A 27,825-nucleotide genomic window follows, 5' to 3' on the forward strand; every position below is an offset into this window, starting at 1 on the left:
GCTGACAATGACTATTCCCTACCTTTCCTCTTCTCTATCCTCTTAATTTATAGAAGATAACTTTACCTCCAATTTTCCCTAAGAAGACTTAGCCTACTACTGACAAGTATTGCCTTCATTTTACTACTAGAAACTTCTCAGAAGCATCATACACTCTCTTCTTGCTTTTGATCACAAAGTAATGTGTATCTCCTATTCACTAAAGAAAACTTAACTTATCCCATCCCTTCTGAATTCTTCTACTATTTTTCTCCAGATGTCACTTCTCTCCTGTTTAGCTTCAATCTCTTCTCTGCTAGTTCATTCTTATCTCCTTAAAAACATTTTGATTGAAGTTTTATTTAGAGGTAGCTGGTGGTACAATGGATAGAGCTCTGGACCCAGAATCAGGAAGTCTGAGTTCAAATACAATCTCAGGTACTTACTAGCCATACGATTCTTGGAAAACAACTGAACCTCTCTTTTGCTTCAGTTTCCTCAATTGTAAATAATAATTTCACCTACTTCACATGGTTATGAGCGTAAAATGAGGTAATATTTCTAAGGCACTTAGTGCATAGTAGGGTTATTTAAATACATTTTTCTCCCTTTATATATCTTCTCTGAGTGCCATGCCTCTCCATCCCACTCTACCCCCTTGGACTAGCAAAATGTTTTTGAAAACTGAATTGAATTAACACATTTTGCCAACTTCAGTTAAGTTCCTATATCCCTAAATAATTTTAAACTATCTAAATCTCAGGCTATTGAAACAACAAAATAATATTAAAGAGTTTCAAATCTCTTTGGAAATAGAGTTTTGTACATGGTGTGGCCTTTTGGATTTTTTGTATACTTTTATATTAGGTATTATTTTCTTATTAAATATAATGACAAAAACTGACAACCTTTCTCAATTTTGTGTTGCTTTGTAGTTTATAAAGAACTTTCCCATCCATTACCTCCTTTGATTCTCACAGTAGTCCTGTGGGGAAGGTTATCAAGGCAGGCACATAAATGTCATTTATTGATGAATTTGACAGATTTCTTGCATTAAAGCCTGGTCTATTTTCTAGAAGTCATCCCCAACTGTGGCATCCACTTAAAATAGGTGCTTGACTTTTATTTCTACATCATTTAGCTTATTAAGCCATATCATAGTCTTATCCATAAAATTTGGTACAATTGTATGTCTATTTTCTGAAGAATAGCCTGGCGAAATTCAAAGAGGCTTTTTGCCAGATAAGTTGTTGGATGAAGTGCTGTAACAGCTCTTGAAAACCACTCAGTAAGTTGTGGAGAGGTGACAACCTATACTAGTGGACAGAGTACCCTCACCAGGGAAATCATAGATTCTTGAAATACTGACATACAATGACAATAAAGAACATAAGGTCAGGTCTCTTTGACTTAGAGAAGCAACTGTAGAACTGGGGAAAGGAAAAGAGTAAAAGATAAGCACACAAAAACATTCACCCCTTAGATCTCTGGAATGTGTAGCTATCTCTACAGTCAGTCAACCAGTCATTCAATATATTTATTAAACATTTTCTAAAAGCCAGGCACTTTTAAGTGCTGGAAAAGCAAAGGTAAAAAGACAGCAAACAATCTCATATTGATTACACATATATAATCATTTAAAGCATATTTCCATATTAGTCTTGGGAAAGAAAAATCAGAAATCCTAGTCCTGGATACTATCCCTCTCTTAATATAGTCTAAGACTGAATTACATGTCACAGCAGGAAGAGTTAAGTCAGATTTTACACAGTCATCAAGGAACCTTTGTCCCCCTCACTTCATTCAGCGTAAGCTGTCTATAGATATAGAAGACTTCACTGACAAGAGAAGACAATTCCTAAAATAAAAGGTTTTGGAATCAAGGAAATCAAGGAATTTGGAAACAAGGAATGCTGGCTTTTGGACTAAGGAAGCATGTGCCCAAACCTAAATTTAATCCACCTAAACTGGTGGATTAAATAGAACCCATGTATACTTTCTGGAAATATTTCTGGCAAAACAAATATTTGCATCTGAAAATATCTAATACCTAAAGACTTTAGAAAAAGTCTACTAGAAAAGTCTGCAATCAAGTATTCTTGGTAATCCCATAACCTTTATTAGTTTAAGAGGCCCAGATGAATCCATCTTTGGGTACTGAACAAACTGGTAAATGTGACTGCTGAGCCACTGTCAGTGATACCTGAAAGTACATGGAGAAACAAGAAAAATACCATAGGATTGGAAAAGGGCAAATTGCTGTCCCAGTTTTCCAAAGAAGAAGAAAATGGGGTCTGAAAACTATAGGCCAAGTAGCTAACTTCTTAGGATCACAGACAGGGTCACTGATTTAGAACTAGAAGGGACCATAAGGTTCATTTAATCAAACCCCTTTATTTTACAAATAAGAAAAGAAATCAACTTCACAAATATAGGATAGTTAGTCATAAGCTAGAAGTTCATATGAAAAATGTAGGAGTTTTAGTAAACTGAAAAGTTAAGTCAACAGGGTGATATGGCAGCTAATGTGCTAATTGTGGAATGCTAAAATAGGGGAGGTACAGGAATAGCGAAGTGATACCCTGCTATACTTTGCCCCCATCAAATGACATGTAGAGTATCATGTTCAGTTCTGGGTATCAAATTTGAGGAAAGATATTAATAAACTAGAGAGGAAGCAGAGGAGTATGACCAAAATGGTAAAGGGCCATGAGTTCATGTCATGTGAAAATTGCTTGAAGAAACAAGCAACACTTAACCTAGAGAAGGAACAAAAACCTTAAATAGAACATTCTAGTTGTCTTTTAGTATTTGGAGATTGTTATATGGAAAAAGAATTCTATTTGTTCTGCTTGACCCCAGTAGTCAGAATTAGGAGCAATGGGTAAAATTTAACAAAAGGCAAATTAGGCATGATATGAGGAAAAAAAACATGCTTGACACCATTATTCAAAAGTAAGATGGCCTAAGATGGGCTCCCTCAACACCTAGCAGGTTCCCACTTGCTGAACATATTTGAGCAAAGATCGGATGAACACTTGTTAAATAAGTTGGAGAGGGAATTCTTATGCAGAGATGGGTTAGATTAGATGGTTACTAAGGCTCCTTCTAACTCAGACATTATGTGATTCTGCCAAAAGAACTGCAGACTTGAGACACAATCCCTAGAATCTGCTGGGAAACCCCCTTTAGTGAAACTAAACCACAAGTCTGACATAAAGAATGAAGCAAGCTTTCAAAATCACTCACAAACAGGCATGGGATTTCACTCAAAACTTCAATGACTTCTAAAAAACCACATATAAAAACAATATTGAGAATGGAAGCAGAAAATAGATTCTGAAAACTCAGGAGACAGCAAAACTATTCATTGCTTTTGAATTGAGATCTAGTTTTCTAAACCAGAGTGTAGAGATAGAACAATGAGAGAAATAAAAGAAAAAGAAATTCCAAAGAATCTTTAGCTGCATTTGTTATTGTTATTCTATCATTTTAGTCATGTGTGACTCTTTGTGATTTCATTTTGGGGTTTTCTTAACAAAGATACTAGGATGGTTTACCATTTCCTTCTCCACCTCAATTTTACAAATTAGGAACTGGGGCAAAAAAGATTACGTGACTTGAACAGAATCACACAGCTATTAGATTTGAACTCACAAAGATAAGTCTTCTTGACTTTAGGCTCAGCATTCTATACCCTATGCTACAAACTACTTGCCTACTTATATCTAATCAAACTGAAAAAAGACCACAGATTTACTCAATAAAATGATACTTTACAAAATCAATTAATTTCTTTATTGATTAAACAATTTTTGTTCAAAGGAAAAATTTTAAAAGGCTTCTGCATCTAAATTTTATATATTATCTATATTATACATTGAAATTATAAAGTAATATTAATCAAAATGATTTGATAGTGGCTAAAAATTGAAAAATAGATCAATAAAAATAGTCTAGATAGCCAGAAGCAATCAAAAAAGTAATCCATTATATGACAAATCCCAGAAGACAAATTACTAGAACAACTCCTATTTGAGAGAATACCTCAGGAAAATGAAAAACAGTTTGGCAGAAATTGAATTTAGACCAGTGTTTATACCATATACCACAATAAGTTTGAAATAGATATGCAACCTGAATGCAGATAATTACATCACAAAAAATAATTAGAGAGGAATAGATCATAAAATCACAGACCCAGAATGGAGAATATTTTAAGCATCAAGGAGATGTCTTTTACAACTAGAGTTAGAAGAAAACTCTTAATCAAATAAAGAATAAAGGTGATTCTAAAAGATAAGACAAAAAATTTAATTACATAAAATTACATAAATATTTTCTCACATACAAAATCGATACAAATTTTAGATTATAAATAGAAACTGATAAGTGTGTGGGTGGAATCTTTCCACCAAATATTACTGATAAAAGTCTGATATCCACATATTTAAGGAACTAACAAATATTTAATATAAAGTGCCATTGCTCAACAGAGACATTGTGAAAGGACATGAGAAAAAAGTTTTAAAACTTATTTTCATTGATATCTCTTGTTTTTATATCATTGTTATTTCCAAATATAATACTAACCCAACTCTATCTAGCAATTCATCCCTTCTAATAAAAAAAAAAAAAGGAAAGAAATCATTTCAATGAAATCAACCAACACACCTATGGTGTCCCATTTCCAAAAAAGAAAAAAGGAATGCATATCTTCTCATCTTTTTTCTTCATCATTAGCATTATACAGGCTTCTTTTTTCTGGCAATTTAGATTGTTTTAATCATTTTCTGCATTGTAATTCCACTTACTTCACTCTGCATTGTTCCAGGTGTCTTCACAAGCTTCCCTGAATTCTTTACATTGACATCATATAACATTATATCTACATACCACCATTTATTTAATCATTTCATCAATCAATGTAATCCACTTTTTCTCTCCAGTTCTTTATTACCACACAAAGTGCTGCTCTGAATATTTTGGTTTATGAAGAATTTTCTTCTGTTTTTTTTTATTGAATTTTATAGATTTTTTTTTAACCTCCTAAGGTTATCTATCTAGCAGAAGGATAATTGTATGAAAGGCTGTGGACACTTTAGATATTTTTATTTTGCATAATTACAATTTTGTACTGGTAAGATTACACCAATCTATAGCTCCACCAGTGGTATATTGGTATACCTATCTTTCTGTAGGCCCTCCAACATTAACTATTTGCATCTTTCATCAACTTTTCCAATTTACTGGGTGTTACTTGAAACTTTGGGGTCTTTCTGGTTTATATTTCCTTTATTATTCATGATTTGGAACAATTTTTCATATTATTAATATTTTGTGATTCTTATTGAAGACTACTTAGATAAGTTCTCAAAAAAAAGAATTGTACATTATCAATAACATGAAAATATGCTCTAGATCATTGTAACAGAAATGCAAATTAAAATAACCCTAAGGTTTCACCTCATAATTTGCAAATGGGCAAAAGTTATTTTTAAATGGAAACAATCTACATTGAGGGGACTGTGGGATGACAGGCACACTGATATTGGTGAGTTATGAATTGGTTCAACTATTCCAGAAAGCAATTTGAAATTTTGGAAAAGAGTGACTAACCTGTTCATTCCTTTTTATCCCATAATCACATTATTAGGCACATATTCCAATGAAATTTTTTAAAAATAGAAAACTCCAAGATACACAAAAACACTCAAAGCAGCACTTTTATTGGCAGCAACAAAATAAAATAAAGACAATGTGGGTGTCTATTAATTGGAGAAGATTTGAACAAATTGTAGTCTATGAGTATAATTTAATAATGAGACATGACAAGCAACTGCATGTCCTAATGGATTGGGAACTAACTTCAGATTCACAAAGCCCTGGGTTCAAAAACCATCTCCAATATATTATCTGTTTGAACCTGGGCAAGTCATTAAATTCTTTCCATCCCCTAGGCAACACTCTAAGACTATGGGTTGCAGAGTAGTTGTTATATGCATTGGCAAAGTTCAATAGAAGTTGATGAATTCCATAATCAGGGATTTCCTACAACAATAAAATCTTAGGTCAAAAAAAGAAAGAAATAAATAAAAAATATGGGAATTCAGAGAAAAATGAAAAGATTATAGGAATTAATAGTAAAATAATCAGAAACAGAAGAATACATTAATCAATAAACTAGCATTTGTAAAGCATTTGCACTATATTAGGAGCCTAAGATACAAATACAAAGAATTAAATAATCCCTACTCACAAAGAATTTGTGTTCTAAGGAGAAATACATGTATTAAATAAACACAAAACATAAATATTTTAAAGTAGTTTGGATGTCAGGAAGACATATTTTCTTAAGTTCAAATTTAGGCCCCGACACTTACTTAGCCATGTAACCTTAAGCAAGTCACCTTACCCTGTTTGTCTCAGCAATTCATGAGATCATGGGGAATTGCATCCAATTGAGGAATTGGACGCAACTGAAATTATTGAACAACAATAGATGAGAAGAGAAAGTATTTACATTTGGAGCAATAAGGAAAGACTTCATAAATAATGTGGTTTTTAGGATTCATTTTCATGAAAAAGTCTAATAGGCAGAAGAAAGTAATTCTAAACATGGAGGAAGGTATGGAATCAGTAGGGTGTGAAGAACAAAGAGAATCCTCATGACCCCATTTGGGCTCTCTTGGCAAAGATACTGGAGTGAATTTCCATTTCCTTCTCCAACTCAACTGAAGAAAACTGAGGCAAACAGTGTTAAATGACTTGCCCAGAGTCACATGGCTAGTCAGTGTCTGAGGTTGGATTTGGACTCAGACTTCCTGACTTCAAGCCCACTTTGACACCTCACAGCCCTGGAAGAGAGAGATACATCTTCATTGAGTCTGGAAATATAGGTCGGACTAGCTTGTGAAGGGTTTTAAAAACTATACAGAGAAGTTGATATTCTATCTTAGCAAAGGGGAGCCACTAGAGACTATTGAATAGGAGATTGACATATATGGTCATATATGGTCTTAAGAAAGATCACTTTGGCAGCAGTGTGTGGGATGAATCACATTAGTGAGAGACTAAGAGGCTGTTATAATCATTTAAACAAAAGTCAATGAAATGGTACCTATGTGAGTAGAGAGAAGCGGGAAATATATTGTGGAAGAAAAAAAAAAAAAGGTAAGATTTGTAAACTGACTGGATATATGGGATGAGATAATGCCAAGGTTAGGAACCTAGGAAAAAATTTAAAGTCTGGAAGAGGGATGTCTTCGGGGGAAAAGAGAATAGTTTTGCTTTAGACATATTGAGTTTGGAATATCTCTAGAACACCCAATTTGAAGTTCAAGAGGCAAGTGGTGATACAAGTCTGCAGTTTAAGGGGAAATTGGGGCATATGCACAATAACAATAAAAATGTAACCAAGAAGGCCATTAAAAGAAACTTTTGGGTAAATGAAAAATCAATAATGGCCTTATGGTAAACAACATAATGAAACCTTGTTTCTGGTGTAGAATATTCTTGGCAGAAAGTTGAAGACTAAAGGAACAAAATGTTTTCTGCATACGCACTGCATCAGTTGTCTTTGCTTAATTGTGTGACAAGGAAGAACGCAATTCCATAAGGAAAGGGAAAAGCAGAAGAAGAGCATGGAGTATCCAAAATAAATTTAAAAAATTTTTGAAACAGATTTTGTTTCCAATTTAGATAATATAAATGATCTGGATTATACCAGACAAAGTATGTAATTTTCTACCTTCCCCCTTTTCTTTAATACATCTACAAACATTTTGATCAACTTGCTCAACATGATGATTTACGTGGTGCTAAAGGTAGAATTTTGAGTAAATGACCAAGGATATTTGGTGTCATGTAGATATTGACAACTAACAATAAGTCTAATCAAGTTAACAAGCAATTATTAAGCTCTTACTAAATACCAGGTACTGAACTAATTCAGTAGATAGAGAAAGACAAAAATAAACCCTCCGCGTAAAAAGCACACATTCTAATGGAGACAAACAACTAAGTTGGTAAAGGATAAATTGAAGATAATTATAGGAGGCTAATCCAAGATGGTGGAGTAGCAGAAAGTAATACAATGAGTTTTCTAACTTCCCTCGCCTCAAAAGATCCAATCAGATCCATCAGATCAAATCCTGATGGGACAGGTCTAAGAAAAAAATTCAGAGTGAGTGATTTTTTCCAGTTTGTGTCAGCATTGGAAGACAGACAGGGAAGTCTGCGAACATTGGGATTGTGATCTGGCCAGCTGGAAAACTTCAGAAGTTATGTACATAAAGCAAGAAGGGGCACTTATCCTATGCCAGGACACCAATAACAGGGCTCAGGAACAAGTCCCAAATGGCAATTTTGTGGCTCACTACCCATTTGTGGCTCACAGATCCAGGGTGGACAGAGAGGGATGTAGATGGAGGCTGCCATTCAGGAGTATCATTGCAAGCTTCAGGCTATACACTAAGAAAATAACAAGACCAGAAGCAAATAGCAGTGATATAACTTAGATCCAGCTTCCTCTCCACACCCAAGAACAGAATGGGTCTCAGTTCCATTTTCCAGCTCCATCTGAAGCCTGAGGCAGATTAAGTAGGGAAGGAATCCCAGATGAAAGCAAAGCCTACAGTTCTGTCACTCTGAATCAGCAGAGCTTTCCTGATTCCTGATTATGACTGAGTCCAGCCGCATCTCCTATTGATCTGATCCAAACCCAAGTTATAAATGTACAGTGCTTGGATTAGGGAGAAGCAACCAGACTTTGCCTCAGATCAGACCACTTTGAAAACAATGAAAACTTGCAAGGCCCCAACATGAGCTGCCCCTGCTAGAATAACAATACTCAGTACCTGAAGAAAAACAGGACCAGCGCAGACTTTCTCTCTAGAAGTGTGCAGTCAGGCCTTAACATCAAATCTGACATCAGGACATGGATTGAAATAATGAGCAAAAAAAAAAAAATCTCATCATAAAAGGATATTATGATAAAAGAGATATTTAAAACATAAATCCAGAAGAAGAGAAAGATTCCAAAATAACCACATAAAATTTAAAGCATAGCTTAGGTACAAAGGTGGCTAGCATTCCCAGAAGAAATAAAAGTCTTTAAAACGAGATTTTAAAAAGAGATTGTGTTTTATAAGTGAAATGAGAATCGTAGAGGTAAAAATCAGGATGGGGGAAGAGAGAGAATGAAATCTACAGAAGAATGAATTAGAAAGGTCCAGGAGAGATTTGCTATATCTTGATGATTTTGAGGGAAAAAATGAAAAGAGAGGGGAAGAGGAATATATGAAAAAAGGAAAGGAATTTTAGGGGAAATTATCTCATGATCAAAGTACACAAGTAGATACCTATATAAACAAGAAGAATAGAGTGGATTGGAGCAGTTGACATTTCAACCTCACTCTCATTTGAATTGGTCAAAGGAAGAAAGATTACACATATATGAACACACATATAGCTGTGTACAGAAATGTATTTCACTCAACAGGAAAATAGAAGGGAAAAGGAAGAAGAGAAAGGGGGCAACGTAAGGGAAGATAGATTAAGGGAAGGGCAGCTAAGTGGATAGAATGCAGGGCTTGAAGTAAGGGAAGATTACACTCATCTATCTGAGTTCAAATCTAGCCTCAAACACTTAATAGCTGTGTGATCCTGTTTGCTTAGTTTCCTGATCTATAAAACGAGTTGGCAAAGGATATTGCAAACTAATACAGTTAACTTTGCCAAGAAAATTCGAATTGGGTCTGAAGAGTCAGAAACAACTGAACAAGATTAAGACAGGATGGGGCAGCTAGGTGAAGCAGTTGATAGAGCACCATCCCTAAAGTCAGGAAGACCTGAGTTCAAATTTGACCTCAGACACTTCCTAGTTGTGTGACCCTGGGCAAGTCATTTAACCCCAATTGCCTCAGGGGGGAAAAAGATTAAGACAGGGACTAGTCTGAAACAAACAAAAAACTCTAACTAAAGATATACAAAAATATTTATAGCTCTATTTGAAATGACAAAGAACAAGAATTTGAAAGGGGGACCAAAAATCGAGTAAATGGTTAAATCGAGTTTTGGTATATAAATGTAATAAAATAAAATATTATCATACTCTAAGAAATGATGAAAGAGATAGTCTCAGAGAAACTTGAGAAAATTGTATGAACTGATTCAGAATAAAGTAAACGGTAGCAGAGAATAATTTATATAACAGCTAAAGACAAACAACTTTGAAAGAATTAGGATCTCTGAGCAGCTTAAATACCAATCACAACTGCACTAATAAAGTAATATGCTATCTACTTCCTGAAAGAGAAGTAAAAGACTCAGAGCATAGAAGGTATATTTTTTGGACATTGAAGAAATTAATTTTGTTTCACTATAAATATTTGTAACAGGGTTTTGTTTTGTTTTCAGAGAATGGGGGGTTAGGATAAGAAAGAAATAAAGCAGGTTTTTGATTAATGAAAAATAAAACATATTTAAAATATTTATAGCAGCTCTTTTTGCAATAGCCCAAAACTGGAAATTTAAAAGTTCATTCTCCTACTGAGGAATGATTAAACAAATGATGATATAGTAATATGCTGTAAGATTATTGTGTCTTATATAAGAAATAGTGAAATGGATGGTTTCAAAGGGAACTAATGCTGAGCAAAGGGAACAGAACTAGGAGAAAAATTTATGTGACGACAATATTAGAGAAAAAAACAACTCTGAAAGATTTTCAGAATTCTTCAATGCCGTGGTAAAGCACAGTACAATCCAGACAACTAAAGATGAAGCCTACCACTCAACTCTTGCCAGAGAGGTGATAGACTTTAAAAAAAGAGAGCCATGTACAAATATAAGCTTAGCCAATGTTGGAATTTGCTTTGCTGGACTATGCAGATTTATATGTAGGGTTTTATTTTTTCATTTTGTTGTTGTCATCCAATGGAATGGGGAAAGGACCTGCAATGGAATAAGCAGATTACAAATGCATGGAAAAAGAAAAAAAGAAATTTAAAGGAAATCTAAAGCAAATAGCTTAAACTACCCAAAGATAGCATCTATGAAAAAGGTCAGAGGAACAGTCACTTTGGAAAATATACAAGTTTACTTCTTCCCATTCAATCTGAAAAGGCAAGTGAATTTAAGACACCCCTTCCCCCACTCCTCTTCCTAAGAAAAACAAAGAAATTCTTTTTTTTAATTGAAGCTTTTTATTTTCAAAACATATACAATGGTAATTTTTCAACAATTGCAAAACCTTGTGTTCCAATCCCCCCCCCCTTCCCAGGTGGCAAGTATTCCAATATATGTTAAACATGATAAAAAAAATGTATATATATATATGTAACTCCAATATAGGTATACATATTTATACAATTAACTTGCTGCACAAGAAAAATCAGATCAAAAGGGAAAAAAATGAAAAAGAAAATAAAATTCAAGCAAACAACAACAAAAGAAGTGAAAATGCTATGTTGTGATCCACACTCAGTTCCCACAATCCTCTCTGTGGGTGCAAATGGCTCTCTTCATCACAAGATCATTGGAATTATCCTGAATCTCATTGTTGAGAAAAGCCACATCCATCAGAATTGATCATCCTATAATCTTGTTGTGGTGTACAATGATCTCCTGGTTCTGCTCACTTCATTTAACATCAGTTCATGTAAATTTCTCCAGGCCTCTCTGAAATCATCCTGCTAGTTGTTTCTTACAGAACAATAATATCCCATAACATTCATATACCACAACTTATTCAGCCATTCTCCAACTGATGGGCATCCACTCAGTTTCCAGTTTCTTGCCACTACAAAAAGGGCTGCCACAAACATTTTTGCACATATAGGTCCCTTTCCCTCCTTTAGATCTCTTTGGGATACAAACCCAGTAGAAATACTGTTAGATCAAAGGATAATGCACAGTTTGACAAAGAAATTCTTACACATTTTTTCTTCATCTTCTGAAGACTTACAGATCTGACTATTTTTGCTCCCCTCGGGTGATTTTTAATGTTTCATGGAGATTCTTGGAAGTGTTGCTGTGACTCTGGCAAAACCCCAAGCTATGGAGATGCTAGCCAGAATCAATATTCATTACTGTTGTTCTTTATTCATTATTTTCTGTCAAAGAAGCAACCTGCACAGCTAAAGGATTGTAAATTTAAAGCTGGAAGGGACTTTTTTCCTTATTAGATACTGCTGAGTTCATTCCCCTTATTTTGCAGATGAAGGGAACTAAATCCCAGAGAGTTTCAGTGACTTGCCCAGTATTACTCAAGCTACTTTGTAAGGCAGAATTAGAACTCAAAACTCTCTGATTCCCTGGACCATGTTTCATCTTTTATTGCCCTAAGATGATAAATCTGGACTGGATTGGGCCCTAGGCATCACTGACTTTTGACATAAAATAAAATAAACTCATGAGTAATTTCTATTTTTTAATTGATTTTCAATTGGGACACTAATGCATTGTTGGTGGAGTTGTGAATAATCCAACCATTCTAGAGAGCAATTTGGAACTATGTCCAAAGGGCTATCAAACAGTGCAAACCTTTTGATCCAGACGTGTCTCTCTGGGTCTATATCCCAAAGAGATAATAAAAAAAGAAAAAAGACCCACATGTATAAAATATTTATAGCAAAGAACTGGAAATTGAGTGATTATCCCACAGTTGGGGAATGGTTGAATAAGTTATGGTATATGAATGTAATGTAATATTTTTGATCTATAAGATATGATGAGCAGGCTGATTTCAGAAAAGTCCGAAAAGAAATGATCTAATGCTAAGTGAAGTGAGTAGAACCAAAAGAACATTGGACACAGCAACAACAAGATTATGTGATGATCAACTCTGATGGACTTGGCTCTTTTCAACGAGTTGATTGAAGCAAATTTCAATAGACTTGTGATAAAAAATGCCATCTGTATCCAGAGAGAAAATTATGGAGACTGAATGTGGATGAAAACATAATATTTTCACCTTTTTGCTGTTGTTGTTTGCTTGGTTTTTTTTTTTTTCTTGTATGTGTGTTTTTTTTTCTTTTGATCAGATTTTTCTTATATGGCATGCAAATATGGAAATGCGGAAGAATTGCACATGTTTAACCCATATAGGATTGCTTGCTGTGTTGGGAAAGGGGGCAAAGAAGGAGGGAGAAAACATGGAACACAAGGTTTTGCAAAGGTAAATGTTGAAAACTATCTTTGTATGTATTTGGAAAAATTAAATACTATTGAAAAAGAAAAAAACTGTTTTTCATGAAATCTTCCCAAAAGCAGGCCAAAGTAATAGCTAATTTTCTCATTTTGTCTATATTCCAAAGGCTGAGAATATTTCAGGTGGGATTTGTTTATCACAGACTAGCCTACAAATCTACAAAATGCTTTTATTCTTTCCTGTTATTAGCCTCAGAGGTCTGAATAATGGAAAGTTCAAGAGAGGGTCCCTGTGACTGCCTCCATATTGGCTCTGTCTGTGATGGGTTTCCAAATGAAGGATATTACACTTTAATTTTGCTAGAAGATCTGTGAAGAGAGAAACACATTTCAGGAGCTCTTCCTGCTGAAACTTGCTATTGACAATCTCACATCTAACCTTGGTAAGTGACCTCTAAAGCACTCAAGGATGATTGGGGCTTAAGGCAAAGAAAAGCCAGTTGAGAGCAGATGAATCATTTTTTCAGCCAGTGAGAAAGGGAAATAGAGTCCAAAGGCACAGTACTGGTCTCTTTAGTGAAATCATATGACTAAAGAATCCCCAAATAATAAAAGTATTTTTCAATAGGAGTAAAATGAAGGATCCCTGTCATTGGCTCCTTTGTGCTAGGCTTTTGAACTAAAGAGTGCAATGCACTCCATCATTCCTCTACTGAGGAACCCATGCAGCACCAATGACTTACTTCTCTTGTCTGACCTTTAACAGTGACTCCTGAAAGAGGAAAATTCTCCAATTTACTCAAAAAATATGACCTGTTAGAAAAAGCCAAAATCTGAACTTGCTCTGCCTGCTTTCCTTTTGTTATCAAATCTAGTTTAACTGTCATTGCTGCTTTTCTAACTGGCCAAAGCCTATTTAAATCAAAAGTCAAATCTGGTTAGTTAGCTTATTAAGTGCTTACTATATGCCAAACACTGTACTAAGCTCAGGGGATAGAAAAGAAAGTTGAATGACAGAAACATCAGGCAACCAACTATACTGCAAATAAGATATTTCAGAGGAAAGCCACTAACAAAAAGTTGTAAGGGAGACTTTGAAGAATGTTCTCTAAGGGAGAGCATTCGAGAGCTGGAGGGAAATCACTGAAAAGATATCTAAGCGGATATGCCCCAAGGGTTAACAAACTCTGCGTATTTTTTGATCCAGCAGCATCTCTACTGGGTCTATATTCCAAAGGGATCATAAAATAGGGAAAAGGACTTACATGTGCAAAAATGTTTGTAGCAGCCCTTTTCATAATGGCAAGGAACTGGAAATTGAGTGGCTGCCCATTATGATATATGGTTATACCATATAAATTATGGTATATGGAAGTAATGGAGTATTATTTGTTCTATAAGAAATGATGGGGAGGTTGATTTCAGAAATGCCTGGAAAGACTTACATAAACTGATGCTAAATAAAGTGAGTAGAACCAAGAAAACTATGTACACAGCAATAACAAAAGGATGTGATGATCACCTGTGGTGGACTGGATTCTTTTCAACAATGAGGTAATCTAAGACAATTTTAAAAGACTTGTGAGGGAAAGTGCTATCTGCATCCAGAGAGAGAACTATGAAAACTGAATGTGGATCAAAGCACAGTATTTTCACCTGTTTTTATTGTTGTTTGCTTGTATTTTTTTTCTTTCTTGCGTTTTCCTCTTTTAATCAGATTTTTCTTATGTAGCATGACAAATATGAAAATATGTTTAAAAGAATCACACATGTTTAACCTATATCAGATATCTTGCTATCTTGGAGAAGGGGAAGAGAGGGATATAGGGAGAAAATTTTGTAACACAAGGTTTTGCAAAGGTGAGTGTTGAAAACTTTGCATACATTTGGAAAAAATGCCATATATAAATTGCAAAAAAAAAGAATGTTAAAATTGCTTTCATATTTAATTGGAGAAAAGATGAAATATTAAATTTTTTAAAAGCTATACAGGTAGAAAATGTAATGTTTTATGAGAGGAACAGTGAGGAAGCCATTTTCATTAAAATAAAGAATACATAGAGGGGAGTAAGGCATAAGAAGAGTGGAAAGGTAGGAGGGATCCAAGTTATAAAAGAATTAAAAAACCAAACAGAAATGGAGTTTATTTAATAGGGAAATAACAATGTCAGACCTGAACTTTAAGAAAATCACTTTGTTAATTGAATGTAGAATAAACTGGAGTGGGGAGAGACTTCAAGCACTGAGGCCAAACAGAAAACCATTGCAATAGTTCAGGTGTGAGGTGAAGAAGAACACCACCAAGATGGCAATATATTAAAGGACAGGGAGAGAAGTTTACTAACAGACTGGGGAGGATGATGAAAACTTCAACAATAATGGGGAAGTTAGAAAGAAAAGAGAAATTTAAAGGAAGGATGATAAGTTCAGGTTTAAACTTGAAGAGTTAATATAAATATATATATATATATATATATATATATATATATATATATAATATATATATATATATATATGGCTGGATAATTAAATCTGAGAATCATCTGCATAGAAATGATCATTGAATCCATGGGAGCTAAGGAGATCACCAAGTAAAATAGTATATAGAGAGAAGAGGGCCCAGGACAGAGTCATGGAGACAAATGTAGCTAAAGGATATGACATGAATGAAAATTCAGTTCAGGCAACCAAGAAGAAGTGTTCATAAAGAAAAAGAAAGAAGCATGTGAGAGTAATTGTCATAACCCAGAGAATCAAGCCAAGAGGCTGAGGCAGAGAGGTCAAGAAGGTTGAAGATTGAAAAAAGTGACTAGAACATTATTACACAGATCATTTCTACTCTTTCTATGTATTCCACCTCAGATAGACAAATAAAAGAGGAAAGGAACAGCTGAAATGGAGCCAATACTAAAGAAAATTCAAATAGAGAAGGGAAGAAGTCATTATAACAAAATATTTCAAAGGATCAAAAATTAAGAATCTTAGAAGTTCATCTATGCCAAGCCCTTCATTTTACAGGCTGAGAGAAGTTAAGTTGTCTACAGTTATGCAGGTAGTAAAGAGTAGGAATTTTAATCCAAATCGGCTCACTCCAAAATTTAACTCTCTTCCCAATGGATCAAGCTTTATTAATTTTCATATGTCAAATTTCCCTGACAAACATCCATCTATGAATTATTCCACATTGTAATTTGTATAATTATTTGGAACAAATTAACACAAATAATGTTACAAACTTTTTTCAAAGAAACTGTCTCATTATCTTAGTAGCAACAGATACTGATAGTGAGGGAAAGCAATATCTCAATATAAATATGGAGTAGAACTGAATCTCTTTTTTTGGAAAACAAAAACCAACTGCTACCTTTTCAAAAAGCCTGTCAAACAAGCATTTTCTACACATCTGCAATGGTTTTTACTCATTCTGAATTCTAATTTATGAATTGAACTTACCAAGGCCCATTCTTTACTTCAGCAAATGAGGTCTAAGAATAGTAATCAATTCCCCCAGGATCTCTAAAGGACTATCTAGAAAATACCATCTTCACTCTACTGAATGGTCCCTAATAACCTCAAAAGAAAAAACTGCAGCTTCCAACAAAGAATAATTGGAGCCCATGAATTAGCTTGCACACTAGGAGAATGGTGACTGTATATAGTTCAAAAGACAGACACAAGTAATTATTAGGCTTTGCCCACAGTAGTCACATCACCCTTTTAACCCTGGACAGTGCACAAAAGGTTATGGGTCACAAAACAGACATTCCCCTCTCCTCTCCCATAAGGTAATTTCCATTTACTATATCATACCTTCATTACAAAGGATAGTTGTGTTGTATAAGGGGAAAGAAAGGAGAAGGGGAGATTATAAAAATAACCTCTGAACAATTTTACTAACTCAAAAAAAGAAAGAAAAAATGCTAATTTTTATATTTGTTTGAATAATTTGTTCTTCTTCCATGGTATTCATTTCCATATCCAAGTCAGGGGATGGGGGAAGTCAGTTGTGTTATTGCTTAATTTGGTGTTACTTGAGCAAGTCCACGTGCAAAGCAATCCAGGCAACTAGCCCATTTCATCAATGAGCTGTTGTTTTTGAGAAGCACTATCTTTGAAATAAGCAGATTGTAAATCATGGTTTATTTCCTCACTAACATAACAGATGTACCAAGTTCAGAGGATGGGCAAAAATGGTGTTATATCTTCTGCTTTCTGATAAAATTTACTCAGGAAATACTGAAATTTAATGAATCCAGCCAAGTCTGGCCCACACTGGTAACTGTTTGTACTCTAATCCACAGCCTCAAAAGAGCCCACCCTTTTCATACTACTCATCTGCCAATATGTCCTTGTTGACCCACCCTGAACCAGCCTGACCAGTTTCCTGTGCCATTCCTGTAGAGATCAGAAGAGATAAAGGACCGGAAACACTTCATTAATGAGCTTTTAGAGCTCTAAAAAACACAAAGGACCATGCTTAAATAAAACTTAGCAAATATATAGAAAGAAAAGAAATCAGGAAGTGACACAAAGTAAATAAGTTACAATTGACATCATATTAAAGCTCAAATTGTTTTATTTTATCAATATATAAATAGCACACTCCATTTTGCATTTTAGTCTTTATTTTGTTTTCCTTTGTTAGGATTATTACTACTTATAAGCTGTTTTTTCTTTTATCAACAATGCACTATGCTAAAGATAGAGCTGGAGTGAAAGTCTGGCTAAGTCATATCTTCTTGACTTCACAAAAGGAAGAATACATACAAAGGTAAGGATTCACAACTGGGACACTGGGCTATTGTAAACCCTCAGAGAAGCAAATATCTTGTTTCTCTTTCCCTTCTATATCCTTCTTCAGAATTATGAATATAGTCTGCTGAGGCACTGGTTGTAGACTCAACTGAAGCCTTGGGTGAGGATATCATATTTTTAAACTTTTTATTTTCAAAACATATGTATATATAGTCCTCAACATTCACCCTTGCAAAACTCTGTGTCCCAAATTTTTTTCTCCCTCCCTCCCCACCAACCCCTTCCTCAGATGGCAAGCAATACAATATATGTTAAACATGTGCAATTCTTCAATACATATTTCCACAATCATCATGCTACACAAGAAAAATCAGATCAAAAAGGCAAAAATGAGAAAGAAAACAAAATGCAAGCAAACAACAACAAAAAAGGTGAAAATACTATGTTGTGATCCACATTCAGTTCCCACAGTCCTTTCTCTGCGTGTGGATGGCTCCCATCACAAGACCATTGGAACAAGTCTAAATTATTTACTGTTGAAAAAAACCATGTCCTGGATGAGGATATTCTGAGAAGAGACCATAAAGGCTTTTTCAACTCAAAGAAGAGGACGTCATTTTACAGAGTGGGAAACTGAGACAAACAGGATTAAGTGACTTGGCCCATCAGAAAACTATTAAGTGCCTAGGATTAGATCTGAACTCAGAAGTCTTCTTGACTGCAACCCTGACACTCTACCACCTAGAGGCCCCACGTAATGGATGTCTGGTACATAATAGGTACTTTGTAAATGTTTCTTGATTAAAGGTAAAAACAAATATTCGCAACAGAAAATTTAAAAAAAAAAATCACATCTTAATTAGCCCCTGTGCTAAATCAGTAGGTCTTTTCTTCAAACTTTCTGGTTTCTATTTGAATACTCCTGAAAATGAATTTAGAAGATTGAGAGGAAGTTCTCAGAAGTGAAAGTAATGGGAACACTGTGAAGATTGCACCAGGTTCTTTTAAAACTACAGACCAGACTGGATTGTTTGGTATAGCTAGAGCCACACTGGATCACCACAAGGCATCCCCATGAGAAAAAGATCATTAGCTCACCTTAGCTGTAGGAGAACTCCTTTTCCATATCTTGCCTCTGTGAGACCTGGAGGGCATCAAGGCAAAGGAAGGCCTCCAGGTCTTGACTCTGTGCCTTTGTATCACCTGGCCACATTTTCACATTTCCCTCTTCCCCTCTTGTATGTATTGCTCACTTTCATCCTTTAGATCCTGGTTTCCTTCAAAAATCAATTCAAGCACCCCCTTCTAAAGGAATCTTTTCCTATTCCCCAAAAGAGCTAATGACTTCCTCCAACAAAACTACATCAAATTTATTTTGTATATAGTTACATATATATACATTGTCTCCCTTGAGGACAGAGTCCTGAGGACAACAACTGTTTCATTTTTATCCCCAGTGTATCTTCTGGCACAATGTCTGGAAGAAGACAAAGTAGGAGTAGCCAGGAAGTAGCTTCTGTACACAGACTACACGTCTGTGTCAGAAAGGCATCTATGGGACCCTTGGGAAAGGTGGGAAAAGGGATCCTCTTTTAGATCAGAGAAAATAAGTCTTCCTGACTCAGTTACAACTTTGTCTCCAACTACCGTCAGTCACAGGGACCAAAGGACCAGTTAGCAAAAGCTGCATTATCCTATCAAAGAACATATCCCCCAAAGGTCCAGAAGAATAATACATTAATTAAAACATTAACTAATAATAAAATGCATTAATTATAAATAAGCATTAATAATCACATTAATAACAAAAAGTTAGGAAAAATAGGCTGTAGTACAGATGAAAGACTATTGACTGGAGACAAAGGTACATGGTTCAAATCTTGCCTGTAACAACCTCCATTGTGTCTCCTCAGGATATGCTAACTTCCTCTAGCCTTTGTTTCTTCCTCTGCAAAATATGAATGGCTTTTATGGCCTCTTCTGGCTCTAAGACTAAGATCCTCTAAGTACAACCATGGAACAAGAGAGTGATTTCTGTCACTATAATATGCATCTTTCTAATTCTAGTTGCCAGTGGTACAGTGGGAAGGATGGTAAATTTGGTGTCTAGGAACTGGGTTCAAATCCTAACTCTTACATTTACCACTTATGTGATTTTAGGCAAGGCTCTGGCCCTAAAAAGTAAAAGGAAGCATTTGAACCAAATGATTCTTCCACTTCTAAATCTTTAGTCCTTTGACTTCAGGCATAATTCTTCCCCAATGTAACCTGCTTAAACAGCCTTTTAAAATATGAGAAATCATGTATCATTTCTTAACTAATATACCATTTTTTAAAACCTGATTAATCTTGTTTCACAGGAAACCAGAGGCTCCAAATAGCAGCAGCAATTTCCTTTAAAATTAAATGAAAACACCAAAACAACTATCAATTGGTAGTTAATAGCCAAATGATATTATATATTAAGCCCTCTGAATGGCATTAAAATAGGGAATGAACAATAGTGCCCCCAAAGAGCTAGGAACACAAAGCAGTCTACAATGGCTGTTCACGGAACAAAAAGCTTCATTTCAGTCAACTGCCCAAGGCTCCAATGCTTCTCAATTGTCAGCCATGATATTTTTAGTTAGGAAATAGATCCATAAATAGTCAAAAATTAAGAAGGGGTTGGAGGTGGGGTAGGAAGACAAGATATACTTGAGGAATTTCTACCCCTTTCTCTAAATCATTGATTTTGGGGGATTTTTACTGTGAGAAGTGTTATTTTAAAAGAAAACTGAAATACCCCATTTTTAGAACTGTCAATAGGAATTTCAATGCTCTCTAAGACCAGTTTTATTGTGGGTGCTTCCAAGAGATGTGTGGGTGAGAAGCCACTAGCAGCCTGAGGCCCACAGATCTCAAGTGTGAACTTAGCACCTAACACCGGCACTGTTACTAATTGAGGTCATTACCAGCCACACTTCAATTTATGACTTCTGGAGAAAGGATGTTGGCAGTGAGCAAAGTGAGAAGGTAAACTGGTGGTTGTTCTTCCTTCTCAAGAGAAGCAAAATGGCATCCCTGTATAGAGGCCAAGGAAGAGTTTGTCCTACTGTGGCTGATCAGACTAAGACAAGCTCAGAAGGCTCTACTTTAGTTTGAGCACAAATACATAGTCTATATACCATATGCAAGAGAATTTGGACAGAGGCAACTGGGGCTCAGTCTCTCAGGTTGAGTGATTTTAGTGGTTCCCCCATTCAGCAGCTGAAGCACAACTGGACACAAATATACCTTTTAAGTGCCTATGCTGCAGGCATAGAGGCCGGCTCTAGGAGCAAGTGGATCCAGTATATGAGGTGGCATTGGTCAAAGAAAGAAACAAGCACTTCCTCTGTTAAAGTCTTGTCCATATAAAAATCCACTAAGATGAATTAAGCAAAATAGGCCTCTCCTTCCTTAACCGATGAACTTCTCAGGAGGTATGGGAAGTTAAAAGGCGGGTCCCACCCCAGTACCACACAATAACATTTTAAGGGGAAAAGAGGCATGTTGGAGGCTCAATTCTTAATATACATTTCCAAGATGAATTGCACCATCTTTTCATTTCTCCCCCACTTCCACAAATGACTAAACAATTGTGGAGTGAGAGCTGAATTTGGAGCTAGAGAATGTGAATTTAGATTCTCTCCTTCACCAACTTGACATCAGTTTCTTTAAATGTAAAATTGATAATTTCTAAGATTCCTTTCCATCTTTCGGTGTTATCCAGATTTTCCCACTCTCCCTTATCCCTTTCTTGTAGTGCCCTGCCCTACACATCAGTCCCCAAATTGCCCTCAATTCCTGTCCTAATAACCCCAATAATCTCTGACCCTAACTACTTCCTAGCATCTCACCACTACACATCTTAACATCTCCTGGTTGCAGATTGCTTCCATTTCCTTGCCTTACTCAGTCCCAAATATCCTCTCACCCCTAAGTCCCAAACTGTCTCCATCCCCTCCCTACCAATCTGACCTCCTATGCCCAGATTCCTCTCAGAGCTCCCCAAAATTTCCTGGGCTCTATGGTCCCCAATTCTTTTTCATTTAAGTCCTTCTCATCCTCAAACACTCTCTGCCCCTTTATGCCCAAATTTTTCTCAGTCCCCAAATAACTCCCAATTCTCCTCCTTTCAGTTCCTTTCATCCCCAAACATTCTCTGCCTCCCCCCATAATCTCCAGACTGTTCCCTAGGAGCCCCAAACACTTTGGGGGCCCCAAAGACTCTTTCCTCCCTCCTTGGAAGCTGCACTTTGTGGCCCGTCTCTTCCCACCCACGGTGTCTCCCACACCTCCCTCTCCCCACCTTTCCGGCCCCACCCCGGGGGGCGCAGGTAACTGCCCTCCCCCCACCAGCCGCCGCGCTGCCCTCACCTTGGCTCGGGATTTTGGACTCGGGGCGCGAAGATCCCCGTGGGCTTAAGGTTCGGGACCCCTCTCGGACACAGGAGGCAGCGGCTAATAAGAGGGAGCGGTCCGAAAGCTGGCACCGGTCCTTCAAAACGCAACCCCGACCCTAACCCTACCTGCCGCTCCTGCGGAGCTCCCAATCTCCGGGCGGCATAAAATGAAGATTTTTCTCTGTGTGTGTGTGTGTACGTAAGGAGAAAAGAAAAGGAAAAAAAAGAGACTCCACGGTCGTCAGGCACCGCTGGGATTCGAACCCAGGATCTCCTGTTTACTAGACAGGCGCTTTAACCAACTAAGCCACGGCGCCGCCCGCACAGGCAGCGCGAGAATCTCCTCCCCATCGCTGTTGCCCTCGCAGGGCCTCGGTCGCCCCGCCCCGCCCCGCCCCGCCTAGCCCCGCCCCGCCTCGCCTAGCCCCGCTCAACTCAGCTCAACCCAGCCCAGCCCAGCTCAGCCCAGCCCAGCTCAGCTCAGTTCAGCTCGCTCTCCTCGCGGCCCTAGAATTAGCAGAGGAGCCTCTCTCCCAGGCTGGCCAAAACTCGCCTGCATCACGACCAGGAGCTGAGGGCGCCCGCAGAAACGAGTTTCTTTGCAACGCGGAGCGGCGCAGCCCGTGTCCTACAGGGAAAAACTTGCAAAATCCATCCCAAGGCCCAAGCATGTGTGCATCATACATTGATGCACGCATGTACGATGGGGATAGGGGATGTGCGTGTCAGGCGAGTTGGCGGGGAAGAAGAATGGCGTGGGAGGGATCTCATTGAGCACTAATTAAGCGCTTACTGTGTACCCGGCTGAATACCCGGGATACACAGAAAGGCAAGTCACTTTCTGCCCCTTAGAAGCCTACTGTCTTATGAGGATAGACAGCAAACACCCATGTACAAGCAAACTATATATACAGGACAAATGAAAAGAGGGGAAAGGCTTCCTATAGAAAGTGAGATTTTAGCTGAGGCTTGAAGGCAGGAGAAGATAGATAGAGAAGATGTCCATACATAGGAGAATGCCTTGTGAGAACAGCAAAAGAAGCCAGTGCATGCATGCACTATCCACAGACGGAAGGAGACTCCAAAATGCATTGTATCTATTTTTATATATACATATATATTCATGGTTCTTTGTTCATGGGGCATGTATGTACATATATAATATACATGCCAATGAATGGGTGGATATTTGGGATCTGTGGTGTGTCCACCCAAAGCTGCAGCATAAATAGGTCTAAAGCAGCCCAGAAAGGTTTTTTGGTGGATAAATGGGTTAAGAAAAAAAAAAAGGAATTACATGGAAGAAGTGATCTCTCACTGGGGAGTCTCTCAGGGCACTTTGCTCACAGCCTTTACAATGAACTACAATTAGTTTACTCTTTCCTTCCTAGAACCAGTTACATGTAAATTTATATCCCCTATCCCTAATCCTCCAAATGCCTTAAAATTTAAAGGTGTGATTCTATCTCTTAGCACATAGCATGATCCTGAATGATGTAAACAGTAAAAGGCCTTTATAGAAATTAGTTATATAACATATTACATATTCAGGTTGAGGTAGCTTGGAATTTTAATTCCAAATAGACTTTAAATGGGGAGATAGTTTATTTCTAAGCTTTCCTCATGTATTTAAAAGTTTGCTTTTTCTATTGACTGGGAAAACCCCTGCTTGTCTTGAAAGCCTCATCCTTCATAAGCAAAGCTTAGATAGATATCTCTGATTCCTTCCAACTGAAAAATCAATAATCCTAGAAGCTTAAATACGTGTGGAGCAGCTTCCTTAAAAGCAGGGTCCCCTTGTGCTCAATCACGTGCCAAGCAAATCCATCAGCATCATCACCTTAACCACCATTTCTCCTCAGATCCTGATGGAGAACAGCCCTGGACCCTGAGTCCAAAGCCTTGGGATGAGTGTCCTCTTCAAACCACCAGGCCTCCTTCTCGCCCTAAACCACCATGGAGGTGAGGAATCATTATGGAGAAAGGGCCTATGTCTTCATCACCACCAGTAGCAGCTGCTGACCACCCTCATGCAGATAAGTAGGTGAGCCCTGAGAGCAGCAGCATCTCCCAGACATCTTGTCTTGCTTCTAGGTCAATTCTCACAGCCAACATCCTATGGAGAAGCCAGCCTTTCCTCCTAGGTGCTACTCACAGGTGGGCTAACTGATCTACTTAAAGCAGCAAGGCACCTTGGGGAAAAGATAGAAAACAACAGGTGCTGGAAGATCAGGTTACCAACATCAGCACCTTGACCACCATCTTCCCTCACACCCTTATGGAGACAGACCAGGACCCTGAACCCAAAACTGGCAGCTGTTCCTATAGACACATCTCCTACAGACACACCCAGAAAAGAAAGTTCTTATCATCAAAGTGACAAAGGTACCGTCAAATGGCTCGTCGTCAGAGACTGGCACGTTACCAATGGAAATGACATTTTTAAAAAGAGAAGCTTTAATATCTGCTTTCCTACTGAGCCCTAAAGACATGAAACCATTCCAACTGACCCCTTCTATCTATTGTCTCCTTCATTAGAAGGTGAGCTCCTTGAGCAGAGACTGCCTTTCCTCCCTAACAGAGTAAACACTTAATGATTCATTCATTCGTGATCATGGTATGGCCATGACCAACCTTATGGACAGGACTTTATTTGGCCTATTCTGAGATCTGATAAGCCAAGGTAGCTTGTAATCCCTCCTGGAACTCTCTGGATAGGAGTATTATGAAGGACAAATGTCTCTTTCTCTCTCTCTGTCTCTGTCTCTGTCTCTCTCTCTCTCTCTTTCACTCTCTCTCTCTGTCTCTCTCTGTCTCTCTCTGTCTCTGTCTCTCTGTCTCTGTCTCTCTCGCTGTCTCTCTCTCTCTCTCTCTCTGTGTCTCTCTCTCTCTCTTTCTCTCTCTTTCTCTCTCTTTCTCTCTCTCTCTCTCTCTCTCTCTCTCTCTCTCTCTCTCTCTCTCTCTCTCTCTCTTTCTCTCTTTCTTTCTCTCTCATCTCTGCTAGGAGCCCTAGCTCAGTCATGCTTTCCTTTAGTCATAATAGGATTTAGAGCTGCAGAGGACTTTAGAGATCAGATGAATTAACTGTGTGTGTGGCAGTGTGGTTTGTCCTTTGTCTCATGACATCTAGGAGGTGATGCTGTGACATTCAAGTGAGTTGGATTTAAGCAAGAGAGGACTATGCAAAGTCACCCACTTCATTTTCCCCTCCAGAGTCATCTGGGTCCAGTGGTAAGATGGATAACTAGAGATGGCTCTGGATGCAATGGGAGACCTTGGCCATTTTAAGCTAAGATCTTCAACAGGTCTCAGTTTGACCAAGGACACACCCATTCTGTGATTAAAGCTAGGTAGCAATTGAGACAAAGAATCCCCTCTTTCACCTAGTCAAAAAAATTAAATCTAAATAAATCAATCAATCTGGGAGGGGAAAAACCTCAGAGTTTCTGGCCAAAAGAGAAATGCTTGCGATTTACTTTTTTTTTTTTTTTTTTTGGGGGGGGGGTTGAGGCAACAAAGTTTTGAATAGGGACTTTGATTTGAAAACCTGAGTTAATCTTTCTTCTGACACATGTCAGAATATGTTAAGTCAACAAGTCAACAAGCAATGGGAAATATAGATACAAGCAATTCTTTCTCTTAAGGAGCCTACATTCTAAGTGAAGAACATTTTTTAAAAAGCCGGCATCCTCTGATTGGAGATCCCAGTGTACTTCATTCTATACTGATCTTTTAAAACAGGGAAGTTTAAGAAAAAAGTGAGGAGGAAGAAGAAAAATGGGGGGGGGGTGTTTAAGGATAGTAAGATCTAGAAAAGCATTTATTTTCTTTCTGTATGTGAGATTTGATGATATTTTTAGATAGAGAGAAAAGAACCAGTGCAGAGAGGAGGGAGACTAAAGATTGCAACAAAAGAGGTATGATTGAGAACGATCCCTAGGGATATGGTTGGCAATGGGTAGGTAGCACATACAGAATGAAGAATTGGAAATATGCCCCTTCTCTTTCCCCTTCAGAGAAAGCAAGAAGATACTAAGAACTTCTGAGAGGAGGATTATGGATTTGGATCTGGAGAAGACCCGCATAGTCATCTAGTCTTGTATACTGGTCAGAAAACAGAGATGCAGATTAAGCGATCTGTCCAAGGTCAGTGGTATTGGAACTGGGGTCATCCTTTGCTCCTAGTCTGTTGCTACATGACACTGCTCAGACTGAGGTTCATAGAAAAGCTGCAATTAGAATTGTAAAGACAGGAAGACATAGCCTGTTTTCCAGAACTAAGGTCCAACAAGCAAGCTGTACCCTGAGTTTGACATAACAACAATCCTTTGCATTCATCCTCTGAATGATCTCACCCTCTGGCAAAATTACATAATTATTGTATAGCTTTGATCAGCATCAGGTGTTCTCTAAGCTTGGACAAGCTTGAATAAGTATCCATGTTCTAGTCATAAAGCCCTGCTATGAATCAAACTTGTTTCATTATTGCTATAACCCCTCATTGTACAGGGCTATAAGCATTGAGATCTCCCCACACTGTCTCGGGTCCCCCTATGTACATGTGTCCTTATAGGCCATTTCTCTTACTTTGAAATTACATTTCTATTTGATTCTTGGCTCTCCTGTCTCTCGCTCACAGCTCTGGCTATCCAAAGGTTAGAGGCTGGTTCAATTTGGTTGACATTTATTGGTGTCAGAAGTGGAATTGAATATGGAAACAGGACTTTGGTACCAGTGAGAATGGACAGAGATTTATTTCCCTAATCTGACCCCTCCCTCTTCTGGTGAGTCCTGTGCCCTTTTCCCTGTTCCAAATCCCCAAGCTCCTGTCTTGGTTAAGCTTACCATTTTTTGTGAAAACTCTAGAGCCAGATCACTCTAGTATGGATATCCTTTCTTAAACTACACACTTCTGTTAATTGGTCATTGTGCATGCCTCTGTTGTTTTTTTAACTGCAGATTTCAGTAACTGTGTGCTACTTAAAACCAAGAAATTTAGGATTAACTGCATGCCTTGTTAAAATTGTGTCTCCTGGTTATCTGTTTTGTCTGTGTTTGTGCCTTTGTAAAATATAAAATATCTGTGTTGTGTTTATGTTGTGAATTAGATTCTGTTACCTTGAAAAATATAAAATATTGCCAGCTAGAAAAACTTCTAAGGGTTATAGCCAAAATGTTTAGAATACTGGGAAAGATCAATGAATTTTCATATTTGAAGTAGCAATTGTCTCAGTAAGTGGTACTAACTTTCACTCTAAGCTTTCCATAGGAGATTAGATTAAAAGAAAAGATAAAAAGGAAAAAAAAAATCTGTGAAACTTTTTTTTCCTGTTATGTAAGCTTTGGTTATGTTGGAATTACAGAAATAGAGTGAGATAATGAAAGTTTGTGGAACTACTAAAAACATTTTAGCAGATTAAGGAATTTGAAGATTAATCATTTTAAGATTTTAGGAGAGAATTGCTGAGACTTTGAGATAATCCCATGAATTTACTCCCTTCTGAATATTTTA

The 27,825-nt window shown here is 37.3% G+C and overlaps 1 protein-coding gene and 1 non-coding gene across 3 annotated transcripts in view; both read right to left on the minus strand.

Annotated features, from left to right (window-relative positions):
• LRP3 (LDL receptor related protein 3) overlaps positions 1-22,485 on the minus strand; it is a 93,111-nt gene extending 70,626 nt beyond the window's left edge. For both annotated transcript variants that reach the window (XM_051979734.1, XM_051979733.1), the window contains exon 1: positions 22,288-22,485. The gene's annotated coding sequence lies outside the window, so the exon portion shown is untranslated. The remainder of the gene's footprint in view (positions 1-22,287) is intronic.
• Positions 22,486-22,556: 71 nt separating this feature from the next.
• On the minus strand, positions 22,557-22,630 carry TRNAT-AGU (transfer RNA threonine (anticodon AGU)). Its single transcript has one exon. It is a non-coding gene; the product is annotated as a tRNA-Thr (tRNA).
• Between the last annotated feature and the right edge of the window lie 5,195 nt (positions 22,631-27,825).

Source organism: Antechinus flavipes, chromosome 2 (assembly GCF_016432865.1).
Source record: "Antechinus flavipes isolate AdamAnt ecotype Samford, QLD, Australia chromosome 2, AdamAnt_v2, whole genome shotgun sequence".
Lineage (NCBI taxonomy): Eukaryota > Metazoa > Chordata > Mammalia > Dasyuromorphia > Dasyuridae > Antechinus > Antechinus flavipes.